The following is a 13,312-nucleotide window of genomic DNA, read 5'->3' as shown; positions in this document are numbered from 1 at the left end:
TTGCCCAAAGAGCCGAGGGTCCATTTCTGGGTTCTCTATTCTGTTCCATTGGTCCATGTGTCTGTTTTTGCATGCACAGCCTTTTAAAAGATAGGGAGAAGATGGTTTTGAAAGCATTCAAAAACTTATATTCTTATATTCTTTACACACACACACACACACACACACACTACACACTATACCCTGCTAGAACTATTAAACAAATTCAGCAAAGTTACAGGATGTGAAATCAACACGCAAAAACCAGTTGTGTCTCTCCACACTAACAACGAGCAATCTGAAAAGGAAATTTAAAAAGCAAGTCCATTTAGAATTGCATCAAATAAGACTAAAATATTTAGGAATTCATCTAACCAAGTGAAAGGCTTGTACACTGAAAACCACAAAACATTGCTGAAAGAAATTTAAGAAGACATAAATTAATGGAAAGACACCCTGTGCTCAGGGATTAGAAGACCTGATACTGTTAACTTGGCCATACTACATGCACAAAGTGACTTACAGATCCCACACAATCCTATCAAAATCCCAAGGATTCTCTTTGCGGACACAGGAAAATTCATCCTGAAATACATATGGAATCTCAAGGGATCCCAAATAGCCAAAATGATCTTAAAAAAGGAAGAACAAAGCTGAGGTCTCATGCTTCCTGACCTCAAACTTTATTGCAAAGCGACAGCAATCAGAACAGTGTGGTACTAGTATAAAGACAGATATATAGGCTGATGGAATACAGTAGAGAGGCCAGAAAGAAACCCTCACACAAAGGGTCAAATGATTTTTGACAAGGGTGCCAAGATCATTTAATGGGGAAAAGATAGGCTTTTCAACAAAGGGGAATCTTGTGCACTGTTGGTGGGGATGTGAAGCGGTGCAGCCATTTTGGGAAACAGTATGGAGGTTCCTAACGAAATTAAAAATAGAGCTACCATATGATCCAGCCAGTGCACTTCTGGGTAATTATTCAAAAGAAATGAAATCATTACCTCAGAAAGATATCGGTACTCCAGTATTCCCTGAAGCATTTATTCACAATAACCAAAGTATGGAAACAACCGAAGCGTCTGTCAATAGATGAATGAACAAAGAAAATATAGTACATTTACAATGGAATATTATTCCATTTAAAAAGAAGGAAATTTTTATTTCTTTAAAAAAATGGAGGAAATCCTGCCATTTGTGACAACGTGGATGAACCTGGAGGGCCTCGTGCTAAGTGACATAAGCCAGAGAGAGCTTTCTCTCTTATTTCCCAATACTGTGTGGTATCGCTTATATGTGAACTCTTCAAAAAAAAAAAAAAAAAGGTCAAACCCTAGAAACAGAGTGGAATGATGGTTGCCAGGGGCTGGGAAAGTGGGGGAAATATGGAAAGGTAGGTCAAAGGTACAAACTTTCAGTTGTAAAATGAATAAGGTCTGAGGATCTAATGCATAACATGCTGATGGTAGTTGATAACACTGTACCGTATAGTTGAAATTTGCTGAGACAGTAGAACTTAAGTGTTCTCACCTAAACAGAAAGAAGTAAATACATGAGGTGATGGATGCGTTTATTAACTCAAGCATGGGAGTCTTTTCGTAATGTATACAGTCACCAAATCATCACATTGTATACTTGAAATATCTTACAACTTTATTTGTCAGTTATACCTCAATAAAGGTTTTAAACATTTAAAAATTAAAAGGAAAGTAATTCCACAACAGTCTACAACATCAGTGAACCTCAAAGCCATTATGCGAAGTGAAATAAGCCAATCACGAAAGGACAAATACTGTATGATTCCACTTCTATGAGAGACCTAGAGTGGTCACATTCACAGATACAGAAAGTGGAGTGCTGGTTGCCAGGGGCTGCGGGAGGAGGGAACAGGCGGTTGCTGTTTAATGCGGACAGACTTTCAGTTTTGCAAAATGGAAGAGTTCTGAAGATAGACGGTGGTCACAGTTGCACAACAATGTGAACGTGCTTAATGACACTAAGCTGTACAATTAAATATAGTCGTAGTATTTATAGTATATGTATATATATTTGTAATATATATAATAGTAAGTAATTAAGAACTTTTATGTCATTTGTATTTCATCATAATAAATTTTAAAGGAGCAGGGCGCTTGGGTGGCTCAGTGGGTTAAGCATCTGCCTTCAGCTCAGATCATGATCTCAGGGTCCTAGGACTGAGCCCCACATCTGGCTCTCTGCTCAGCGGGGAGTCTCCTTCTCCTTCTCCCTCTGCATGCCTCTCTGCCTACTCGTGCTCTCTCTGTGTGTCAAATAAATAAGTAAAATCTTAAAAAATAAATAAATACATTTTAAAGGGGTGCCTCGGTGGCTCATTCTGTTAAGCATCTGCCTTCAGTTCAGGTCATGATCCTGGGGTCCTGGGACTGAGTCCTGCATGGGGCTCCTTGCTCAGCAGGGAACCTGCTTCTCCCTCTGCCTGCCGCTTCCCCTCCCACTCCTGCTCCCGCTCATTCTCTCTCTCTCTGAAATAGGTAAAGAAATAATATTTAAAAAAATAAAAATAAAAAATAAAATTTAAAAAGGTATATTCCTTCTAAACTAGAGCTTCTTAATATGGTTTTATCTAAGGTCGTGTGAATAATAAAACAAGCAACGCAACACAGTATGCTGTTGTAACCCTTAGATTGCAGATACCAAGGCTGTGCATTGGAGGCTACAGAAAAGCAGATTTTGACTCAAAGAGATCATTAATATAACAACAGCAACAAAAAGTCAGGATCAAATGCTTAAAATACAAAGGATAAGAGGTACCAAAACCAGGCAAATGAATACAAGTCACTTTTAAAGTCTTAGAGTTCTGAAAGTGCAAAGGCAGGGGGCCAGGAGCAGGGGACAAACCCGCTGTGGGGATGTTGCCCCTGTTTCCATAGCTCCCGGCCTGACTCTCCAGGAATGAGAGACACCCAGAGAGATTCCGGCCAGGAGCATGTGTCTTTGTGCCCTCCATATGAGACCCCGAGGCGCTTCCTCCATCGGACCAGGAGACTAACTGAATAATCATAAAGATAATAGTCATGGGCACCGTGTCTAAAAGCCCGCTGTGGCAGGAGCATGCTGGGCTCGCACGTGTATCCCTGATCCAGCCCTCACTACAGGTCAGCACCTCACAGTGTGGCTGGCACAGGGCAGCGGCTCGAAAAATAGTGGTTAGAGCTTAACAATGCGATGAGGTAAATGGTACTATTCTATCACCAGTTTATGGATACAACTCTGGGACTCAGAAAGCTTAAGCTCCATGTCAAGGTCATCCAGTAGGAGAGGCAGGGTTCTAGCTCCCAAATCCAGCTCTGTATCCTAAGGCTTCTACTTCCCATACAGCAGTCAGGGATTCTGGAAGGATGTGAATCAGATCCAGTAACTCCCCTGCGCTCAGTCGGCCAACGTTTCCCATCCCACTCGCACTAAATCAAACGCAAAGTTCTGTCCCTGGCTCGGAGGCCCTACAGGGGATACACAGAAGTCTGGCTTCCACCCCAGGCCCAGCCCAAGACCAGCCCCATCCCTGCACGCCCCCCTCCAGCCCCGCCCACAGCGCCCCCTGGAGGCCAGCGCGCTTCACTTTCTGCCCGAGTCCTCCTCCTCCCCAAGTTGCTGGGGCTCGAGCCTCCATTTAGGATTCTGCGTGAATTCCACCATCTTGGAGAGGCCTTTCCTATGCACCTTTTGCAAACACTCTCTATCCTCTCATCTTGCTTTATGCCCCCAAATCATTTATATAATAACCTGTTTATTGGGTATGGCCCCCTCTGCCGTAGAAGTTCTAACTTCAGATAGTTCTCATATTTTGGTCACTAATTCCCAAAACCTGGTATTCAGTTAATGTTTGCTGAATGAATTTATGAACGAATGAATGAATGACTGACAAGCCCACTCATTCCACTGTTTGATTTTGAGAACAGTAGTTGACTCTACCCCAGGTCAACTCCTATAGCCACAAAGCTTGTGTAACTTGGCCTCTGAGCACAGAAAATCATGTCATATCACAGCCTGATTGAGCATGGCATCCTCCCCTCTACACACATACATACCGTACCACACCATAAACAAAATACTGTATGCCAAATACCATGTATCATATACCATATCATACCATATACCATACCGTATACCACATACCATATACCATCCAATATACCATATATCATACCATACCATGTACCATATAATATCATACCAAATACCATATACCACACCATATACCACATACCACATACTACATACCACATATCATATACCATGGACCATGTGCATCTCATCTTGTACACACAGCCCAGATTCCCAGTCTTTACACTCTTGGGTAGGTGCTAGCTGACCAGCTAACTGAGCAATCCCAAAGAAAGAAGCTCTCACAGCTCAGGAACCCAGCAGATATCCTCAGGGCAGAGGCCAGGGGATAGAGGAAGTGGGAGTTCAAAGGATTGTGGGTCTCTCTCCTTCACTTCACATCTCCTCTGGACTCAGGATTACTCTAAAAATAGCATGCCTTTCTCATTCTCACTGCTGTTGCTTTTAGCTAAACATAAGAAAGGGTATGTCACTAATCAGAACTCTCCAAGTGGAGTGGGCTACCAGGGAGAGCTGGGGATCTCTGCCACAGGAAGCCATCAGGCAGGGTAGGGCAGCTGGGCCTGGTGGCAAAGGCAGGTTGGAGTAGGTGAGCTCTAGGGGCACTAACATTGATAAAATTCTCTAGTGTTTGCTCTGTTTAATTGACTATTTCTGTTGTTTTACAGGCTACTAACATATCTTATTTCTCTCTTCTCTTCCTCATTGATGGTTGCCCCCCACTCATGAGCCGAGTCAGCACTATCAATAATCACGGCAGAGAAGTGCAAACACAAAACCCCTGAGACGAGTCAGGAAGGATGAATGACCATACATGTGGTTTGTCACTTGCAGATGAGGACGCTAAGGCCTAGCAAGACCATCTTTTGTCATGAGGCAGCCCTTCAGGCTCAGGGTCATACTGAGACTGACGGAGAACGGACCCACCTCTTAGACCTCAGTGTCAGTGTCGAGTGGCCCAGGAGCCACTGCTGTTTCTCACGTCTCTCTACATTGTTCCCAGAGGCTACTGAAGTACTTCCTCTGTCCTCCTGGGTTGTCGTAACCAAGTTTCAGTTAGTTAAGTTCATGCACTGTGCTGTTTAAGTATCTCAGCTTCTGATATCCGAATGCTACAGGGACAGATTTTTGAAAAGACAGAAACTAGTTACAACTGCTAATCACTGAAGCCATGTTACATGACAGTGTCCATACTAGGTGCTTCGTGTTTGATATTTCAACTCATTTTCCCTTTCCAAAATCTTACAGGGGAGCCAGTATTGTCTCCATTTTATACATGGCAGGAGTGGTGCTCAGAGACTTCTTAGTCTCTAAGGGAGCGGGCCCTCCTGGCTCTTGGTCGGTTCTCCCTGCTCTGGCTGAGATCTGCTTTCTTTGAGAGAATACATTCTTGCTGGTCAACTGCTGCTTGGGGGCACTTGCCAGAGAGCCTCAGTGTGCGTGCGGGGAAGGCTGGGTGGGATTACCAGGGGCGCTCCCGCTTCCCGGCAGAGCAGGAAGGAGGGAGTCCCGGAGCTGGAGCTGGACAGATTTTTACTCTGATACGGAGCAGCAGTTCTCAGCGTGTGGTTCTTCGATTGCTGACAGCCCCTGGTGGTCTGCCAGTTACTTTACGGGCAGGCAGCCTGGTCGTTTGGTATAAGAAAACAGAAGAAAGAATGCTTTATACACATTCGAATTTGGAATGTAAAATTAATTATGACTTTCAAAGAAATTCCCCCTATTCTAAAATAAAATGACTTGGCTACAAAGACTGCGGGTCAGGTCATCTCAACTATCAGCTTAGTGCTTATCTTTGCTAATGGAATCTGATGTTATTATGGTCATTTCTGTTCAATAAATGGGCACTTCGGTTCTTTCAATTGTGTATCTTACACTTGAAATTCACAAACCTGGAGCAGTGGTTGGAAGTGGTTCACCAACTACAAAACTGGAATCGGAAATAATAAGTAATGCTAATACAACTCGGAATCATGCCGCAAAAACACGTCTGGAGCACGACTTCAGCGAGAAGACAGAGTATGCGGTTGTGCATGACAGGGCAGGGGAGTCTCCAACCGTGATGATCTTGCTCAGGAGACCAACACTGCCAGGTGCTAATGGGTAGTGTGCTGTCTGGTCTCAACTCTGCCGAAGAAGAAGTATGAAACCCCTGAAGCTGTCACATCATTTTTAAGACTCTGTGATCCCTTTGGTAGAACTTAATGAGTTCTCCTGGGAAAAGCTCAACATAATGATTTCCAGTTAAAAAAAAAATTCTTTTTGTTGCAAAAGAGACTAAAAGAAAAACAATAAAACAAGTTGCATTCCCCATAGCAAAAGCAGGTGGGAACCACAGGATTCCTGGGGAGGTTGGGGAAGGTAGGGCTAAAGTTAATGACAAATGTGATGCCCGGAAGGAAACAGAAAACCTAGTTGGAAAACCGTTTGCAGAAAGGATGCAGTAGGGTATAACATCGCGTCAATGGCATGGAACAACTTCCCTCCTGGAAGGGGCTGCCCCTGAAGGCTGGACAAACTGTGAGCAGAGAGTGAATCCGTGCTTGGCTATACAGACATGATGCATCTGAGGGCCCATTGTTGGATGGCATTTTATTCTGTTTATAACTGAATACGCATGCAGTGAGAGCAGGTATCTCTGTTCAGGTTAACAATTGTAATATGAGTCATGTTAGAGACTGGAAAACATGCATCAAGATCTCAACGGGTAGAACGTTGTCAGGCCAGGCTCTGCAGGCAGGGGCAGTGGGCAGGGAGCAGGAGGCAGAGTCAGGGGCAGCGGGCAGGGTGAGTCCAGACCTGGGAGCAGTTGGAGTCAACAGTCTGCCCCCTCCCCAGTCCCCTGAGGGGTACATTCAGTCTCAAGCACTGAAACAAACGCTGTCTCCTCTCCCATCTGGACTTGGCCGCCTGTTGAACAAAGGGAATGAGATTTTCAAAAAAGTTTCTTCATAAACTGATAATCCCAGTGAGGCTAGTTCTGTGATTTCAAGCACTTTACTCAAGTGATACAGCGGAGCGATATGGACAGAATCTTAAATACTCTGAGCTTTCCACTTTACAGCTGGATAGTATGATTTCTAATGTGGAGGATAACAAAGAAGGCCCCTGAAGATTAATATTTAGTATATTTGTATACTTGGTTGAAGACCATTTGGATATGCGGGTATATAATGTTGCTCTTCGATTGCAGGAGAAATAATTGAAGGTTTATGCCTGAGTGAATTTAAAAACCACATCCAGGGGCACCTGAGTGGCTCAGTCGTTAAGTGTCTGCCTTGGGCTCAGGTCATGATCCCAGCGTTCTGGGATCGAGCCCCACATCGGGCTCCCTGCTCAGCGGAAAGCCTGCTTCTCCCACTCCCACTCCCCCTGCTTGTGTTCTCTCTCTTGCTGCCCCTCTCTCTCTGTCAAATAAATAAATAAATAAAATCTTTTTTAAAATAAAATAAATAAAAAAACTAAAAACCACATCGAAGTTCTGTAGCAGTACATAAAGAAATAGCTCCCAGAGAAAGTCCATTGAATACTAGAAAAATGAATGCAAAAAGACCCCAACCAAGTGTGATGAATTCGAAGATTTCAGGGCTGATGAAGGAAAGGACAGAACCAGTGAAGAAGTGACACCAAAGACCGTAGGATGATTCCAGCAAATTTGGTTGGTATCATTTTAACCAGAAAATGTAGGATAATGAGAGGAAGGAAAGTAGGGATGGTGTTAGAACACTAAACCTCGCTTCCATGACTGACAGTTAATAGATTGTGTCTTCGGCAGATAAATCCAGGAACACTAAATAATAAATCAATCTCTTTCCCCCTCTCTGTCTCCTCTCATGTCCCCTTCCCTCCCTCCACTTCTCCCTCTCTCTCTATTTGTCACTTGGAGTAGTCGTTCCACTAATGAAGAATAATAAAAAATCTATTTTGAGTATTTGTTACAATTGGTTACATTGGTTAAAAATAATAAAAGCTACATAAATGAGAAAGGAAACAAAGGGACTCCAACTGCAGAGCATGACCTGCAGAGGAAGCTTCCTGAGCCCTTGAGACCTTGGGGACTAATGTCGATCCTGAGGCCATTCGTGCAACAAATACAGCCCCCCTTTTCAAAGGTGCCAGTGGTTCGATTTTCTATTTGTTTGCCCGTCGATGTAGCCTGAAAATGTGCTCCTTGGAGGAAGGGTGTCTCTTTCCCTTTTACCTCCTTTCTTCTAATTTATTCGGCGCAATTTTGTCGAAACCGGGTGCTGGGGATCTGCTTGGCCGCTATGTGATCGGCAGGATCTCAAGCTTTGTTCGAATGCATTCTTCCTTCGTCGGGGCTCTGCACATGGCCTGTGTCCACGTGTCCTTAACCCATGTGTCCTTAAACGTGTGTAGGTCGTGGGCGCTGTCGTCCAACCAGCCATGTATTTACGAAGCTCCTACCACCCCGCCAGCACCACTTACAAGGGCCTGGAGCTGGCGTTCACGGGCCGTGAGGCTTCTTCGCCCAAAGCAGGAGCGAACCCGCCTCAAAGAGTAGAGCATTGATAGATTTAAATCAGTACAAACCCCCTGAATTATGTTTACTAGTATTATTCATTTAATTTGCTATCAACTTTGAAAATATTAGAGATCTCAGCAATTCATCATGGCCTATAAATAAATCTAAAATTTAAACCTTCAGGTCACACTGTCAGTAGGTTGCAAAGTTGTCATGGGCACCATCCAAGTCGGGGCCACGGTGACCATAGCAAAGGGTTGGGGAGCAGGGTAGGCCGCAGGCAAAAGAGAAGGGCATAGTTGTTGCGTTCATTCCAGCTCAGGTGGGAGCTCAGAATTGGTTTGCAGTAATTGTCACTTTCCCAGAGCGTGGCTTCCTTTGGCCTAATTTCTTCTGGGCTTAGAGCCCACTGCCCTCTGGCAATCAAGGCTGTATTTGGGCCTTTTGATGTCGGAGTGTTTCAATCCACCCTGCTGCATGCCGTTGCATGTTTTGATCTTCGATCTACTCAGTGCAGACTTCAGTACATTTTTTTTTATTTCAGAATTAGCATGCATGTTGCCAAAAGTTTCCTTCATTGGTTTTCCAAAATGTTTTGGATTGCCAAAACCTATTCAGTATGGAAATTGTTGGAAGCTGGAGGTGTTTGTTCACAATTTATAAGATGAGGATATATTTATCTTACTTCTAATATAGGAATAAAAACATCTAGGGATTTAGGCCAGCTTATGTCTGTGCTTAAAAATTAAAGGCCTTGGGGGCGCCTGGGTGGCTCAGTCAGTTGAGCATCTGCCTTTGGTTCAAGTCATGATCCCGGATTCCTGGTATCGAGCCCTGCAGGGGGCGCCCTGCTTAGCAGAGAGTCTGCTTCTCCCTCTCCCTCTGCCTCTCTCCTCTCCACTCATGTTATCTCTCCCTCACTCTGCTCTCTCTCTCAAATAAATAAATAAATAAATAAATAAATAAATAAATAAAATATTCAAAAATTAAAGGCCTTGATGTTCTGGACAGGAGGAAAGGAAAAGAATTTTCCAAGGAAAGGGACCAGCATGTGTGAAGGCTCAGATGCAAGAGTGCGAGGAAGAAAGATGAGGCTTGAGAAGTGGTAGGGCCCCAGTGCTGAAGGGCTTGAAAACCAAGGACATTAACCTGTGAAGCCACAGCAGGAATTCAGCAAGTCAATATACATGAAGAAAAGCCCCAGGTGAGGCTGGGGGCAGGACAGAGAGCAGACACATTTACCAATGAGGAGAGCCAGCAGAGTCCTGCACACTCACGTTCTTTCCTAGGTGAGGCTCTGACTGTCTTTCTTAGAGTCACAATGTTCACAAGGAGGGGGTCCAGAAAAGCCCAGATGACTGGATCCTGAAGGTTAACTAAGAGCAAGATGGGCAGTTGTTCAAGCTGTGCATTACACAAGGACACCACATTCAAGGTGGGAGCTGCTCTCACGAGAAACATTTTTATTATTGTGGATGGTTGGTGTTTGTATGATATTTTGTACACTTCAAAGATGGGCAATTTGTATAATTATTATGACAGTTTTCCAGGAGATGGCAGTAATGTGTCTTGTTTTAACAAAATCAGTGTATATGGATAAGTTTTGATAGATAGAAGGAAAGTAGCTTTTTCTAAGAGTGTAGAATATATATATGATTCTTCATTAACTTCGAAACAGGAAATTAGTCAATAATCAAAGGCCTAATCATCCAGCCCATCTAAATAAATGTGTGCTTTCAAACAAGGAGCTTTTTTTCAGTCTGATATACTAATCTGGGAGGGCCTTTAACATTTTTTTGTATCCCCTATTGGTATTAGTGCAGTGACTAAATTTTGCATTTCTTGTTGCAATTTCAGTCATCTGCTGATTGGTTACCCTTCCAGAAGAGTAGAACTGAGTTTCCAATTAAAATCTACAATACTTCCATTAGAATACAAATCTCTAAGGAAAAAAACTTTGTAGTTACCATTAATAATGCACAAGTGATCTGTTTCAATATTGCAATTGTGTGATTTGCTGTTATGAAAATTTTGTCAGTGAAAAAATCAACTGCTGTTAAAATTGAGAGTCATGTTAAATCCATGTTATTTTTAAAAGTTGTAAGTTCCAACATAACATACTAAACTATTATGCTGTTTCCTTCTGAGATGGTAGGAAAAAAGTTTTTTAATCGTTAGGATCACAAAACAAAACACAAATGATAAAATTATTTTGATCATTAAGTAAATCTTTGACGAAAGTAAGTAAAAAATGTGAGAATAAAATAAAACAACTCCATGGGGTGCCTGCGCGGCTCAGTTTGTTAAGCATCTGCCTTTGGCTTGGGTCACAATCCCAGAGTCCTGGGGTCAAGCCCCACGGCAGGCTCTTTGCTCAGCGGGGAGCCAGCTTCTCCCTCTCCCTCTGCCTGCCACTCCCCCTGCTTGTCCTCTCTCTTTGTCAAATAAATAGATAAAATCTTTTTTAAAAAATTTTTTAAATAAAACAACTCCAAAGAAAACTGTAACACAGCTATATCACTGACAAGCAGGGTGTGGTCAAATACACTAACTCCGTATCAACCATTACTGATGAATTTCAAGAAAAACTGCAAGAGATTTTTTTTTTTAAGAGAATGCATTAAACCAAATATATTTTCCTCCCATCCAAGTACATGGCCATATGATTAGAACATTACATACTGGACCCTCCTGTTGAACACTCTTGTTGGAAACTATCCACCTGAACAGATTTTACCCTTCTAACGTTAGCTCAAGCAGAAAGATTAGAAACTTATTACACACAAAATCTTCCCAAGTGGAGAAAAGAAATCACCAGATCCTCGTTACTTTACTTTACCTAGAAAACTCAGTATATTGTCTATTTTGGATACTCTTTAGGGATGAGAACAATCAACCAAAGAAGAGAATGGTTACAAAGGCGGTCAGCAATTGCCACATGTTCTTGCTAAACATGAAATAAGTGAAATGCACATCTTCAACAGTAGTAAGTACTTAAAAATAAAAACTGATTTGGAAAAAAATACACCTGTCCATAAAACACAATAGAACCTATATGAAAATGAAAAAAAATTATGGACATGCTGAATGAATAATATGCATGATACAGCTTTTCTGTAGGACAATGTTTCATGTTCAAAGGATGAGCTAAGAACATTTATAATATGATGGAGGTAATTTTCTCCTTTTGGCAAAAACCATGACAAAATTTGAAAACATGATAACAGAACATTTACACAGAATACAAGGATCAATGTAAATTATTGGTATTATTTAGGGGATAAAACACAAAACCCCACAGAAGTACAATAGTAGTGGTGAACAAAATCATTTTAAATAAGGTAAAAAGTGCAAAATATTACCCTGCTGTTTTAGATAAAAGCCCAGATGGAGAACAGATAGATTTCCAACAGCAGATACTCTGTGTGCAAAGATTTTGTGGTTATGCAACAGATGACATGGTTGATAAGGATTCATGCATATTCTGAAAAGACTAATACCAAATTCAAATTTAGAGAGAAATATTTGACAGGCGTCAGATGTGCCTAGAAAATAAAATGGAAGGCAAAAACAGAGTCACACACACACACAAATTCTAGGGCATTCGATATTCCTTGTTTTGCAAATTTTCAAATATGTCAGTGAATGTTGCAGCAAAAACTTTTGACGACACTGAATTTTTGTTACTATCTGAGGACTGTCCAACCGCTTTGCTGCTTCAGTAAATATTGGCTGTATTAAGAACACATTTGCCAAGCACAAATTTGAAACCATTAAATCTGCAATGAGAAGGCGGGTGGATGCCATCAGGCCTCAGATTAACCCACTTAGAAACTGTTGAAAATATAAAGAAAGATACACATTCTTGAATGTAAGCCAAAGTTATGATATTTTAAATAGCTATTTTCAACTGTATTAACCCCGTACTCATTTGAAATCATGGTTAAAGTAAAATTAGCGTTATAAGCAAAATGAAGCAGTAACAAAAATGTCATGTATTAATGCCCGTGAAAGGCCTCAAAAGGGTTAGGAAATTCTTTGAAGAAAAATGCAGTGATATTTACTTTTTTAAAATGTTATTTAGGTGAAACAAATTGCAGTTTTCTGACCCTGAAATCAACTTTCCAAATATAGAATATACTAGAAAAAAGGAAGAACACTCATTTTGACTCAGATCCTCTCATTTAGGACCTGCCCATGGCAAGGAATGTTTAAATTAATAGGATGTCAATATGAAGACCTAGAGAACTTGAATGATTTTCTAATACCTAATATGACCCTGTTGAAGAATTGTAATATATTTGAGGCAACCATCTACCAGACACATTTCTGGGTATTTCTGATGCTCCTAAAATATATCTAGCTTTGCCATTTTCAGTTGCCTGTGGAGAAAAGAGCTTCTCAAAACTAAACTTTAAAAAAATTACTCAAGATCTACATTGTCACCAGAAAATCTAATGATCATTTCTGGAAAATGATATCCTGGAACAATTATGCATTGGAATTTCATACTGAGATTTTCATACCCATGAAAATCCTCATTATGGCCTAATGATTTGATGTTTCTAATTATTGTTGTTGATCGTTTAAATTTTCTGCTTTTATGTTCCTTTATTTGATTTGTATGAAATTGAAATCATTGCTTATTGCATTTTTATGAGAAGGATGTAAAATGCTACGGTTTTACCTGAGGGAGGGGTGTGTTTTCTGTGGGCAGGGTGTGTTTTCTGTGGGCAC

Source organism: Ailuropoda melanoleuca, chromosome 14 (genome assembly GCF_002007445.2).
Source record: "Ailuropoda melanoleuca isolate Jingjing chromosome 14, ASM200744v2, whole genome shotgun sequence".
In the NCBI taxonomy this organism is placed as follows: Eukaryota; Metazoa; Chordata; class Mammalia; order Carnivora; family Ursidae; genus Ailuropoda; species Ailuropoda melanoleuca.
This window is presented reverse-complemented; position numbering follows the sequence as displayed.